Here is a 13,822-nt window from a genome sequence, read left to right on the forward strand (position 1 = left end):
AGAGGCAGCCTCAGCCTTAGAACCTTTCATCTCAAAGACAGTGGGGTGATCTGACACCTGAGTAGGAGAACATTAAAAGACCTTCCACTATTGAGGGATGCCAAGCACGGCTGTGTCGACTAGATGGGGAAATGAGCTAGCACATAACTGGTGAGTGCAGTAGGAAAGGCTTGGACCTTGTTGACTGTGGGGACTTGCAGGAGAGCAGAGTCCATGGTTTCAGTTTTGGGGCAGAGAGGACAGTTATAGTGGCCACCACTGGAGGGACCACAGGGAGCAAGATCATATGTAGGACAGTGTGGCTGGGAGCCCTACCTGTGGATTAGGAGTGCAGAGAACACAAGGTTGGGCCCTGGGACAGAAAGTAACAGTAAGAATGACCTTAGGCTTGGGGCATCATTCCCCATACCTCAGGACTACAACTTTATTATGCTACAAGCTGCTAAAAACAAAATAAACATTAGAAAGCAAAGGAGAAAGAACCCAAAGATTGATATTCCTATAGGGAGAGAGAAAGTCTGGATTCATATTCAGAGGAAGATAATAGAGCTTAAAAAGTCATTCCTTTTTCAGTGAGACATGTGAAATAGTCACAAGCACATGCATATAAAAAGTTCTTGGAAGAACTTAAAAAGGACTTTAAAAATAAATATATACATATACATACACACATACACATATAAAGATGATGAGGGTTAAATTTTGTTTTATCAGGGTCATCTTAAAACAAATCACTGACTCAGACCGTCTCCAAGTCAACATAAGGCATTTATTGTTGTTTTGAGGTTTCATACTTGAAAAATGGAGTAAATGGAAAAATGGAGTAAAAAGTTCCTTAGAAAAGCTAACAATTTTAGTAAGACAAAACAGGCAAGAGTGTATGATACTGATTACACCATATTAATTTTCAATATGTATTACAAAATATATCAATATTAAAAGGCAGGAGAGGTTTGTCAAGGGATTAGGCAATAGGTGAGGGGTCCCAGCCTTGGTGGAACTGCACATGTGATTACCCACAATGCATTTGGAAAAAAACCCAATTTAGGAGGCATTAACATATGGTAATGATATTATAATTAGCCTCTTTACATCATAAATTCACTTCAGGGCAGTTCTTCACTGTTACTGTGCAGGCACCAAACCTACGGAAGTTCCTTCTATGGATTAGTGGTCAAGCATTCTGGTCAATGTCATGGTGGTGCTGCTTTCTGATTGGCTGGTTATAGTGGTCTTATCTGGTAAAATGGATGGCTAAGTATTGTGGTCCTGTCTGAGGCTAAATGGATGATGTGGTCAAGTGATGCCTAGTGCTCAGTGAGGCATATGAGGAAGTTAGAATATTGAGTCTGGGGGCAGTGGCTAGCTAGGGCCAGAGACTGGAGCAATGGCTAGGATTCCATCGTCTGTGTGTGCGTGTGTGTATGTGTGTGTGTGTGTGTGTGTGTGTGTGTGTGTGTGTGTGTTCCAAAAGTAGAATAGTCAGTAGGTAGGAGGTAATCTTATAAGGGATAGCAATAGGGGCAGAAAAGACTAAGAAAGGCTTTGGCAGGAGGTGATAATTGGGATTTATCTAAAATGAAGTTGTTGATTTTAAGATTTGAAGGCAGATAAGAAGTGCATTTCAGGCCAGTACAAATGCAGGAAAAGTGGAAATGAAACCTTTTTTTCACAAGGAATAACATGTTGGCTAATATTGCTAGATTATGGAGTGTGGATATGGTGGTGAAAGATTAGAAGATTAGAAGGGTAAGAAGGATCAAAATAATTAACAGCTTTAAATGTGAAACAAAGGACTTGATATTTTACTTTGGAGATAATAAGGAGTCATTGGAATTTATTGACTTATTGAGAAAGGTGGTAACATGTTCAGACGTTCCACTTCAAGAAAATCACTCAAGTAGTGATAGAGGGTTGATTTCAGTGAAGAGATATATGAAACAAAAGGAATGATTAGAAGTCACTTGCAATCTAACAAAAGAAGCTGAGGAGTTCTCATAAAGGTAGGAAGACATTCAAGAAGATGGACTAAAAATAAAATAGCCAAGAGGGAAGATGGTATCCAGGAAGAATTAACAGGATTAAAAAAAAGTGTACAGCTTAGAAAGTATGAGCATTGAGAAGATATAATTTGATTTGGTAATTAAGAGAACATAGTAACTTTAGAGTGAATAATCAGTTATACCCCATGCATATAAAAATATCAAGAAATGTAATGCTAGCTTTTATTTTGGTGGTTTACATGGACACTTCCTTGAAACAGTGGTATAAAATGAGTCATAAAATTATAGTAATGCAGTTTTGAAATAAATTATCTCATGTAAATCTAATAGTATGCAGCTTTCAGCATCTTGGCTAAATTGCCTTATTTTCAATTAACATATTTGCATAAAAAATGTTCACAAGATCCAATCATGCTATATACTTTAAAAATAAAAATTCACAAATGATACAAAATGTTAGGAATTCAGATAGCAAAAATCATGATTCATATCAGCATTAAAAATTATATTGCTTTATACTAATTTTTATATCACTCATTCCTCCTCTTGCGTCCCTTCCTCCCTCTCCCCCTCCCCCAACAGCCACATACCTCTGAACTTGTTTGGAATTAAGGGCTAGCTTCTGCATACAGATTTCTCTAATATTCCACAACTGATACCTTATGAGAGCATGTGGTAAATTATTATTGAGAGACAGAAATAACATTTATTCTAGCAGGTTGTCTTTTTGCAGAGATTTTTGGAAGGGCTTAGAAAACACACTCAATAATGAACCATGGAAAACACTGGTAGACAGTGAACAGAACCAATTTTAGGTGACCTAATGCTTAATATAAGCCAACAATATGATGTATCTGATAAATGCACATGTGTATGCTCTCACGTATACACACAGACATACCTACAAACTCAAAGAAATGAAGGAGAAGCAAACAAAAAAACCAATTACAGTAGTATCTTATACTGCATTAAAGAAGCAACAAAGGAGGAAATAATCCAATTGCACTTGGTATTGATTATACTACATCTGGAGAATGGCATTTACTTCTAGGATATCACATAGTAAAGGAGTCTGATGAACTTTAGGGTTTCCACAGGAGGGTAGCCAAGTTGGTGCTCTCATCATTCTATTCTGCTTACTATACATGTGAGAATTAACTGAAGGATGAAATGATAATCTGGAAAAGAGAAAACAACAGTGGGATTGATAATGATTTGAAGAGTTGTTGTCAGCCAACAAATTATTATTAAGCATTCACTATCTTCCAGCCATTGTTGTGTAAAGAAAGGGACATTATTAGGCCTGATGGGTAAAAATTAAAGAGGCTCAGATGTTGTCTCAATGTACTTTAAAGAAAGCACTTTCTATATTTCGAGTTCTTTAAAAACAAAAAAGCAACAGATTACTTTGAAAGATATTGTAACCGTGGAAAGAATCTCCTTTCTTAAAAGTTTTTGATCAGAAACTAATTGACTTCTGTCAGTAATATTGTAAATTCTTCATTGGTGGTAGTACAGAAATAATGATGATGATGACTATGTATGATGATGATGATGATAACAGAAACAGCAACAAGTATTTATATAATGCTTTAAGGTTGATAAAGCACTTTATTTGATTGATCCTTTATTTATTTAATCTTTATAAGGATCATGTGAGCTAGGTGCTATTATCATCCTCATTTTACAGATAAAGAAGTCGAGGCTGAAAGAGGTTAGGGTCCTTGCTCAGTCAGCATTCAAACTCAGGTCTTCTTGAATCCAAGCCTGACACTTTATCCTCTGTGTCACTTAGATGCCTAAATTGTGCTTGATGATTTCATGTTCCTTTCAGATTCCATGATTCTATTTCAAGATATTTTAACAAATATACATGTATATATATATGTATATATATATATATATTATATATATATATATATATATATATACATATATATATATATATACATATATATATACATGTATATTTGTTGCAGTGCTGGATTCAGGAATATTTCTCATAGAATTTATACTTCATTTATGCTTTGTTTAATTGATTTTTCATCTTCCTATCTTGGAAGCTGCTATAACAATGCAGAACCAAGCCAGCATGATAGATTGCAAAGTGTCTATGTTTGAGTAACATAAATTCCCTATATCCACTGATGAGAACAGGGATTGTACTTAAGTGTGATAATGAAGAGGAAGAAAGATGAAAGTGAAGCTGGTGGAATTCAAACTGTCTACCAGATGACATACATAACTGGCAAACTTTCTTAACTAAGGTGAGCCCTGAGTTGGGGAAGAGGAGAAAGGATGAGGATGTAGAGAAGGGCATAGATTATTCAGAAATGGGGAGCCCCATTGAGGAGGAAGGACACAGGACAAACAGGCAGGAGTGATAAAAATGTCTGGGTGAAAGACCTGAAGGAAAGGAAAAGGCCAGCTTACTGTGGCACACAAGGGAGAGGTTCATGTGCCTAAAATATAGGTTACAATGCATGTTTATAGGGTATATTGAAATAGTATGTTGAAATCATAACTGATAAACTACATGTGTAATGGATTCAGTAAAAGTCTCTAAAAGGAAATCTCTGAGCCTCACAAAATGTTTTGCCAATCACAAAAAGTATCTACTTTTATTTCCTTGGGGAAATTACCATTTGCATACTGCAATAGTTATTTATAGCCCTCGGGCTTGAAACTTAAACATTTTTACATTTAAATAACTTTATGTGTGAGTTTGTCTCTCTTTATCAAAAGGATTCTGTGATAAAATGTAGCCTCTGTCAGTGCACAGAATCACAGAATTTGAGAGCTAAAAAGGAATTCAGCAGTCATTTAGTACCTAGGCAACTGGATGGAACAATACATGGAAAGTTAGACTTGGAGTCAGGAAGACCCAAGTACAACTTCAGCTTCAGGCACTTAACTAGCTTTATGACCTTAGGCAAATCACATAACCACTATCTACCTTGGCTTTTTCACCTGTAAAATGGTGATAATAATCAAACCTACATTTCAGTTTTGTTGTGAGGTAAAATGAGATGATATTTGTAAAACACTTTGCAAACTGTGAATCAGTATAAAAATTCTAGCCAATATTAATACAGTCTATATATAAGAAAAGAATCCCCATGATAGCATATCAACAAATGGACATGACAACCTCCAAAAGGGGAAAATGATCATCTTTCAAGACAGAATACTTCTCTTTTTGATGCTCAACTAGGCAGGATAATATTCTCGATGTCAAGCCTAAATTTTCCTCTTTGCCTCTCTACCCTCATTATTACTGTTTATCTTCTGGGGGCAAACAAACAAATTCCAATCCCTCCTCCCAATGTCAGCCCTGCATCAACTTGAAGATGGCTATAAACATCTCATCCCAAATCCATGACAAATCTTTTCCTCCTTCAAGCTATGTATCCCTATCTCCTTGATATGATCCTCATATGACATAGATTCAAGGACTTTACTGTACTGGTTACTATCCTCTGGATGCTACTCAGCTTTTCAATATCTTTCTCAAACTGTGATGCCCAGAACTGAAAATGAAATTCCAAATGTAGTCTTATGAGGGTAGATTGAAGTAGTGCTATGACTTCCTTACTCCTAGAAGCTATACACTGATGATCTCATCATCTCTTATTGGTTTGAATATCATCTCTGTACACATTATTCTCAATTCTATAGCCCTAGTCTCTCCTATGTGCTTGTCTGTAACCACCAATTCCATCTTTGACATTTAGAATCAGATGTCCCACAGACTTTTAAAATCTAACATGTCCAAAAGAGAACACAATATCTTTCCCACCCAAACTCCCCTTCTCTTGAATTTCCCTATTATTTTTTAAATTTTTTAAATATACATTTATTCATTTTTAGCTTTCAACATTCACTCCCACAAGTTTTGAATTCCAAATTTATACCCCATCTCCCCCCTCCTCCCACCCCAAGATGGCATGCATTCTGAATATTCTTTCCCCTAGTCTGTCCTCTCTTCTATCTCTCTCCCCTTCTCTTATCCCCTTCCCCTTCTATTTTCCTGTAGGGCAGGATAGAATTCTGTACCCCATTTCCTGTATTTCTTATTTCCCAGTAGCATGTGAAAACATTTTTTTAAACATATTTTTTAAAACTTTAGGTTTCAAGTTTTCTCTCTTCCTCCCTCCCCACCCACCCTCATTGAAAAGCAAGCAACTCAATATAGGTTGTACATGTGCAGTTATGCAAAACATGTCCATAGTAGGCATGTTGTGAAAAACTAACTCTATTTCCCTTAATCCTATCCTGCCCTCCCATTTATTCTATTCTTTCTTTTGACCTTGTCCCTCCTCAGAAGTATTTACTTCTGATTACTCCCTTTCCCAATCTGCCCTCCTCTCTATTATCCCCCTGCTCTCTTGTCCCCTTCTCTGCTATTTTCCTGTAGAGTAAGACAGATTTCCATACCCAAATGAATGTGTTTGTTATTCCCTCATTAAGCCAAATCCTATGAGAATAAGATTCACTCAGTCTCCCTCACCTTCCCCCGTTTCCCCTCCACTGTAAGAGACTTTTCTTTTCTGTTTTTTTTGTGAGATAGTTTACCCCATTCTACCTCTTGCTTTCTTCTTCTCCTAGTATAATCCTCTCTCATCCCTTAATTTTATTCCCCAGATATGACCTCTTAATCTTCAACTCACCCTGTGCCCTCTATCTACCTCTCTATATATGCATACATATAATTATTTTCCTGCAACTACCTAATACTGACAAATGTCTCACGACTAATCAATATCATCGTTCCATGCAGGAATGTAAACAGTTTAATCTTAATAACTCTCTTATGATTTCTCTTTCCTGTTTACCTCTTCATGTTCCACTTGAGTCCTGTATTTCAAACTCAAATTTTCTATTCAGCTCTGGTCTTTTCATCAAGAATGCTTGAACGTCCTCTATTTCACTGAACGACCATTTTTTCCCCTGAAGGATTATACTCAGTTTTGCTGGGTAGGTGATTCTTGGTTGTAATCCTATGTCCTTTGCCCTCCGGAATATTATATTCCATGCCTGTGGTCCTTTAATGTAGAAGCTGCTAAATCTTGTGTTATCCTGATTGTGTTTCCACAGTACTTGAACTGTTTCCTTCTGGCAGCTTGTAATATTTTCTCCTTGACCTGGGAACTCTGGAATTTGGCTACAATATTCCTAGGAGTTTTCCTTTAGGGATCTCTTTCAGGAAGAGATGTATGGATTCTTTCAACTTCTATTTTGCCCTCTGGTTCTACTATATCAGGGCAGTTTTCTTGAAAGATGGTGTCTAGGCTCTTTTTTTGATCATGGCTTTCAGATAGTCCAATAATTTTCAAATTCTCTCTCCTGGATCTCTTTTCCAGGTCAGTTCTTTTTCCAAAGAGATATTTCACATTGTTTTCCAATTTTTCATTCTTTTGGATTTTTTCTACTGTGTCGTGATTTCTCATAAAGTCACTATCTTCCAATTGCTCTATTCTAATTTTTAAGGAAGTATTTTCTTCAGTAATCTTTTGGACTTCCTTTTCCATTTGGCCAATTTTGCTTTTTAGGGCATTTTTCTCCTCATTGGCTTTTTGGACCTCTTTTGCCATTTGGTTTAGGCTATTTTTTAAGGTGTTATTTTCTTCAGTATTTTTTTGAGTCTCCTTTAGCAGGCTGTTGACTTGTTTTTCGTGTTTTCTTGCATCACTCTCAATTTTTCCTCTACTTCCCATACTTGCTTGTCAAAATCCCTTTTGAGCTCTTCCAAGGCCTGGGACTGATTTATATTTTTCTTGGAGGCTTTGGATGTAGGAGCTTTGATTTTGTTGTCTTCTTCTGGTTGTATATTTTGATCTTCTTTTTCACCAATAATGTAAGATTCTATGGTCTGACTCTTTGTGAGCTGCTTGCTCATGATCCCAGCTAATTACTTGAGTTTTAAACTCTTTGTTAAGGTAAGAGTCTGCTTCCAATGTGGAGAATGTATTGTCCCAAGCTTCAGGGGTTTCTATAGCTGTTTTCAGAGATACTTGTAGGGACCTGTAAATTTTCAGTTCTTCCAAGGTGGTATGATAAGGGACGAGGTGTTTCCTCTTTTCCTGGCCTGTGACCACAAGTATTCCTTTTTGTCCTGTAACTGTGAGGAAGAGTTCCTCTCCACAGCCACTCCAAGCTATACCATGCCAGCATTCCTCCTCACCCCAGCACTGCCGCCCAGAACTGTGACCCAGATCCACACAGGGGCAAAGCAAGAGATTCCTGCCTCAGCACTGGCAAAGAGATCCCTGCAGTCCCTCTCTGATCAGCCACTGGATTCCCCCTCAGTCTGTGGGCCAGAAGCTCGGGAAGCAGCTGCTCCCCTCCAGGGCCATGCTCTTGGGGAATGGAGCTGAAACCCCACCTTCTTTTCTCAGCACCAACAGAAACAGACTTTTCCCACTGACCTTCTAAGTTGTCTTTGGCATTCGTGGATTGAGGAGTCTGGAAACCTCCACAGCTGCCCATGATTCAGTCCTCTGAGGCCTGCTCCAGGTTTGCTGCGGCCTGCCCACCCACACCGCGCTGTGCTGCGCCCCCAGCCTGGCGCGATACACCTTTCTGATCAATCATCCAGGTTGTCTTGGGCTGGAAATTTGTTTCACTCTGTCTTTTTGTGGGTTCTGCTGCTTCAGAATTTGTTTAGAGCCATTTTTTCTGAGTATTTGGAGGGGTTTGGAGGAGAGCTCAAGCAAAGTCACTGCTTTCACTCTGCCATCTTGGCTCCGCCCCCCAATTTCCCTATTATTTTTGAGGATATCACCATGCCCCTCATCGCCAGGTTTACAATTTTGGTGTCATCTTCAACTTTTTTACCTGTTTTCACACCATATATACAATCTACTGCCAAATATAGTTGTTTACTATCTTCACAGCATCTCTCATAGATGTCCCTTTCTCTTCATTTACACCGCCAACACTGAGAAACTTGTTGTCATCACTTTATACTTGCACTGTTTCAGTTGCCTTCTAGGAGTTTTCACTGGCTTAAGTTTTTCATTAGTCCAATTCATCCTTCCTTCCTCTGCCAAATGATCTTCCTAAGGGCAGGTCTGGGGGGTCAGAGCCAAGATGGCAGAGTGAAAGCAGTGACTTGCTTGAGCTCTCCTCCAAACCCCTCCAAATACTCAGAAAAAAATGGCTCTAAACAAATTCTGAAGCAGCAGAACCCACAAAAAGACAGAGTGAAACAAATTTCCAGCCCAAGACAACCTGGATGATTGATCAGAAAGGTGTATCGCGCCAGGCTGGGGGCGCAGCACAGCGCGGTGTGGGTGGGCAGGCCGCAGCAAACCTGGAGCAGGCCTCAGAGGACTGAATCATGGGCAGCTGTGGAGGTTTCCAGACTCCTCAATCCACGAATGCCAAAGACAACTGAGAAGGTCAGTGGGAAAAGTCTGTTTCTGTTGGTGCTGAGAAAAGAAGGTGGGGTTTCAGCTCCATTCCCCAAGAGCATGGCCCTGGGGGGGCAGCTGCTTCCCGAGCTTCTGGCCCACAGACTGAGGGGGAATCCAGTGGCTGATCAGAGAGGGACTGCAGGGATCTCTTTGCCAGTGCTGAGGCAGGAATCTCTTGCTTTGCCCCTGTGTGGATCTGGGTCACAGTTCTGGGCAGCAGTACTGGGGTGAGGAGGAATGCTGGCATGGTAGCTTGAGTGGCTGTGGAGAGGAACCTCCTCACAGTTACAGGACAAAAGGAATACTTGTGGTCACAGGCCAGGAAAGGAGTAAACACCTCGCCCTTATCATACCACCTTGGAAGAACTGAAAATTTACAGGTCCCTACAAGTATCTCTGAAAACAGCTATAGAAACCCCTGAAGCTTGGGACAGTACACTCTCCACATTGGAAGCAGACTCTTACCTTAACAAAGAGTTTAAAACTCAAGTAATTAGCTGGGATCATGAGCAAGCAGTGCAAAAAGAGTCAGACTATATTATCTTACTTTGGTGAAAAAGATCAAAATATACAACCAGAAGACAACAAAATCAAAGCTCCTACATCCAAAGCCTACAAAAAAATATGAATTGGTCCCAGGCCTTGGAAGAGCTCAAAAGGGATTTTGAGAAGCAAGTAAGGGAAGTAGAGGAAAAACTGGGAAAGAAATGAGAGTGATGCAAGAAAATTATGAAAAACAAGTCAACAGCTTGCTAAAGGAGACCCAAAAAAAACCTGAAGAAAATAACACCTTTATAAATAGCCTAACCCAAACGGCAAAAGAGGTCCAAAAAGCCAACAAGGAGAAGAATGCCCTAAAAAAAAAATTGGCCAAATGGAAAAGGAAGTCCAAAAGATTACTGAAGAAAATACTTCCTTAAAAATTAGAATAGAACAATTGGAAGACAGTGACTTTTTGAGAAATCAAGACACTGTAAAACAAATCCAAAAGAATGAAAAATTAGAAAACAATGTGAAATATCTCATTGGAAAAACAACTGACCTGGAAAATAGATCCAGGAGAGAGAATTTAAAAATTATTGGACTATCTGAAAGCCATGATCAAAAAAAGAGCCTAGACATCATCTTTCAAGAAATTATCAAGGAAAACTGCCCTGATATAGTAGAACCAGAGGGCAAAATAGAAATTGAAAGAATCCACAGATCTCCTCCTGAAAGAGATCCCCAAAGGAAAACTCCTAGGAATATTGTAGCCAAATTCCAGAGTTCCCAGGTCAAGAGAAAATATTACAAGCTGCCAGAAGGAAACATTCAAGTACTGTGGAAACACAATCAGGATAACACAAGATTTAGCAGCTTCTACATTAAAGGACGCAGGGCATGGAATATAATATTTAGAGGGCAAAGGAGATAGGATTACAACCAAGAATCACCTACCCAGCAAAACTGAGTATAATCCTTCAGGGGAAAAAATGTCATTCAGTGAAATAGAGGACTTTCAAGCATTCCTGATGAAAAGACCAGAGCTAAACAGAAAATTTGACTTTCAAATACAGGACTCAAGTGGAACATGAAGAGGTAAACAGGAAAGAGAAATCATAAGAGACTTATTAAAATTGAACTGTTTACGTTCCTGCATGGAAAGATGATATTTGTAACTCATGAGAACTTTGTCAGTATTAGGGTAGTTGAAGGAAAAAAATGGTATGTATGTATAGATAGATAGATAGATAGAGGCCCAGGGTGAGTTGAAGATTAAGGGGCCATATCTGGAGAATAAAATTAAGTGATGAGAGAGGATGATACTTGGAGAAGAAAGGGAGTGGTAGAATGGGGTAAATTATCTCACAAAAAAAACAGAAAAGAAAAGTCTCTCACAGTGGAGGGGAAACAGGGGAAGGTGAGGGAATGAGGGAATCTTATTCTCATAGGATTTGGCTTAAGGAGAAAATAACATACACATTCAGTTTGGTATGGAAATCTGTCTTACCCTACAGGAAAATAGGGGGAGAAGGGGACAAGCGGGAAGGGGGGTGATAGAGAGGAGGGCAGATTGGGAAAGAGGGTAATCAGAAGTAAATACTTCTGAGGAGGGGCAGGGTCAAAAGAAAGAATAGAAAAAATGGGAGGGCAGGATAGGATTAAGGGAAATAGAGTTAGTTTTTCACAACATGTGTACTGTGGAAGTGTTTTGCATAACTACACATGTACAAGCTGTATTGAGTTGCTTGCCTTTTCAATGAGGGTAGGTGGGGAGGGAGGAAGGGAGAAAATTTGGCACTCAAAGTTTTAAAAACACATATTTTTAAAAAAATGTTTTCACATGCAACTGGGAAATAAGAAATACAGTAAATGGGGTACAGAAGTCCATCCTGCTCTACAGAAAAATAGAAGGGGAAGGGGATAAAGAAGGAGGGGGGAGATAGAAGAGAAGGCAGACAGGGGAAGGGTATTCAGAATGCATGCCATCTTGGGGTGGGGGGATGGGTGAGAAATTTGGAACTCAAAAACTTGTGGAAGTGAATATTGAAAACTAAAAATAAATAAATTTATAGTAAAAAAAATACAGGGCAGGTCTGTCCACGTCACCTGCTATCCAGTAAATTCTAACGGCTCCCTATTGCCTCTGTGATCAAGTATTAAATCCCCTGTTTGGCATGTAAAGTCCTTCACATCTTGATTCAAGCCTTCTTATTATTTATTGTACTCCATATTCTCTTCCATTTCACAACACTGACACTTACACTAGAAATATTTACACTTATGTATAAACACATATAACATCTGTTTGTTGTTGTGCTATGCATATCTAAATATAGATATGTAGTAGTACGCTTATGTTATATCTACACATATAAGTGTATAGATATAATATAGATGTAAATATATAGATACAGTATAAGTGAAGGGTAATCTCATAGGAATGTCATTAGCAATTGGACAAGTGATTGAATGAGAAAGGCCTCATGCAGCAAATAGGATTTGATCTAAGTATTAAAATAAGCCAAGGAGGCAAAGAGGTAGAGGTGAGGAGAGAGAATTAAAAATGGACTGAGTTTGGTTATGGCATGTCAAGTTCAAGGCTCAGAAAGAATGTCTGTGTTGTTAGATTGTAGAGAACATGCATTGTGTTATAGTTTGATTAACCTCAATCTGCTAACCACTATATGTTAATACTGACAAGAAAGTTATAAATGTGCTTATCATCATCTAGCCCAATTCTTCATAGTCTTCACAAGGTTATTATGAGATACAAGTGCCACATATATTGCTGAAATCCTGCGTCATAGTCCTGACCAGTTTAGAATGTCTAACAAAAGAAAAGTCAGGGTCCACTTCCTTTCCTAAGGCCTTGCAAAGCAGATGATTCATAAGTATTTTGCAGAATGGTTCAGGTATGTAAGTCAGGCTCACTGATTTACGTTTGAAGAAATTACTTTTTTTCTTCTTTAAAAATGAGGACAGCATCTTTCTGCCTGCAGTTTTATTATATATCTATTTTTCTTGATTACTCAAAGACATTTAGCATGTTTTAAACCATTTTCAAGTTTGTTTGTTTGTTTCAGTATCTTGGAATGTAATTAATATTGGCCAAGAGTATTAAGCCAATTTAAATGACTAATATGCTTAATTGTTCATTTTCTACTTGTACTTCAGTTCTCTGACCTCAATTCACTCAACCAGAAGGATGTTTTTCAAGTTTGAAAATAATTTTCCTTAACTGAGAAGATGTAACAAAGGTTACTTTGCTTTCTGTCTGTCTTCTTTTGATATTCTGCCATCTCATTTATGCAGTAATCTATCCTTTTTTATTTTCATTCTTCATTCAAAAGACCTAATACTGTAATTTATTATATTTAATATTTAAAAAATGTATTTTACTGAACTTCATATTCTTGACAGTAATTGGGGGTTTGTGCCACTTTATTCCTAAGGGCTGGTAGATCCCCACTCCTTTCATGATTTAAAAGAGGAGCAAGCCTCAGACAACATATTAAACATTTAGGTACATATCTTCTCCCTACACTATTTCATTTGCTAATCTCACAAGCTCACTTGTGTTCAATTATCTTCTCTTTGTAGATGATTTCCATATCTGTATATGCATCCCTGCTTTCTCCTTTAACTGATTCTTGGATATATCAATCTGTATGTCACACAAGCATCTTATACTCAACATATCCAGAACAGAACTTACTATTTTTTCCCAAAAATGTTCCCCTTTTCTTACCTTCTTTATTATTAAGACATTACCATCCTTCCAGTCACTAGATCTCAAAACCTAGGTGGCAATCTCAACTACTCATCCTAATTCTCCATATTTTAAACTCACTGTCAAATCCTGTTATTTCTAACTTATTCCTCTTATGCATCACTTTCTCTCCACTTAATGCAGGTGTT

The sequence above is a fragment of the Phascolarctos cinereus genome, unplaced genomic scaffold (assembly GCF_003287225.1).
Source record: "Phascolarctos cinereus isolate Bilbo 61053 unplaced genomic scaffold, phaCin_HiC Scaffold_7;HRSCAF=346, whole genome shotgun sequence".
NCBI lineage: Eukaryota > Metazoa > Chordata > Mammalia > Diprotodontia > Phascolarctidae > Phascolarctos > Phascolarctos cinereus.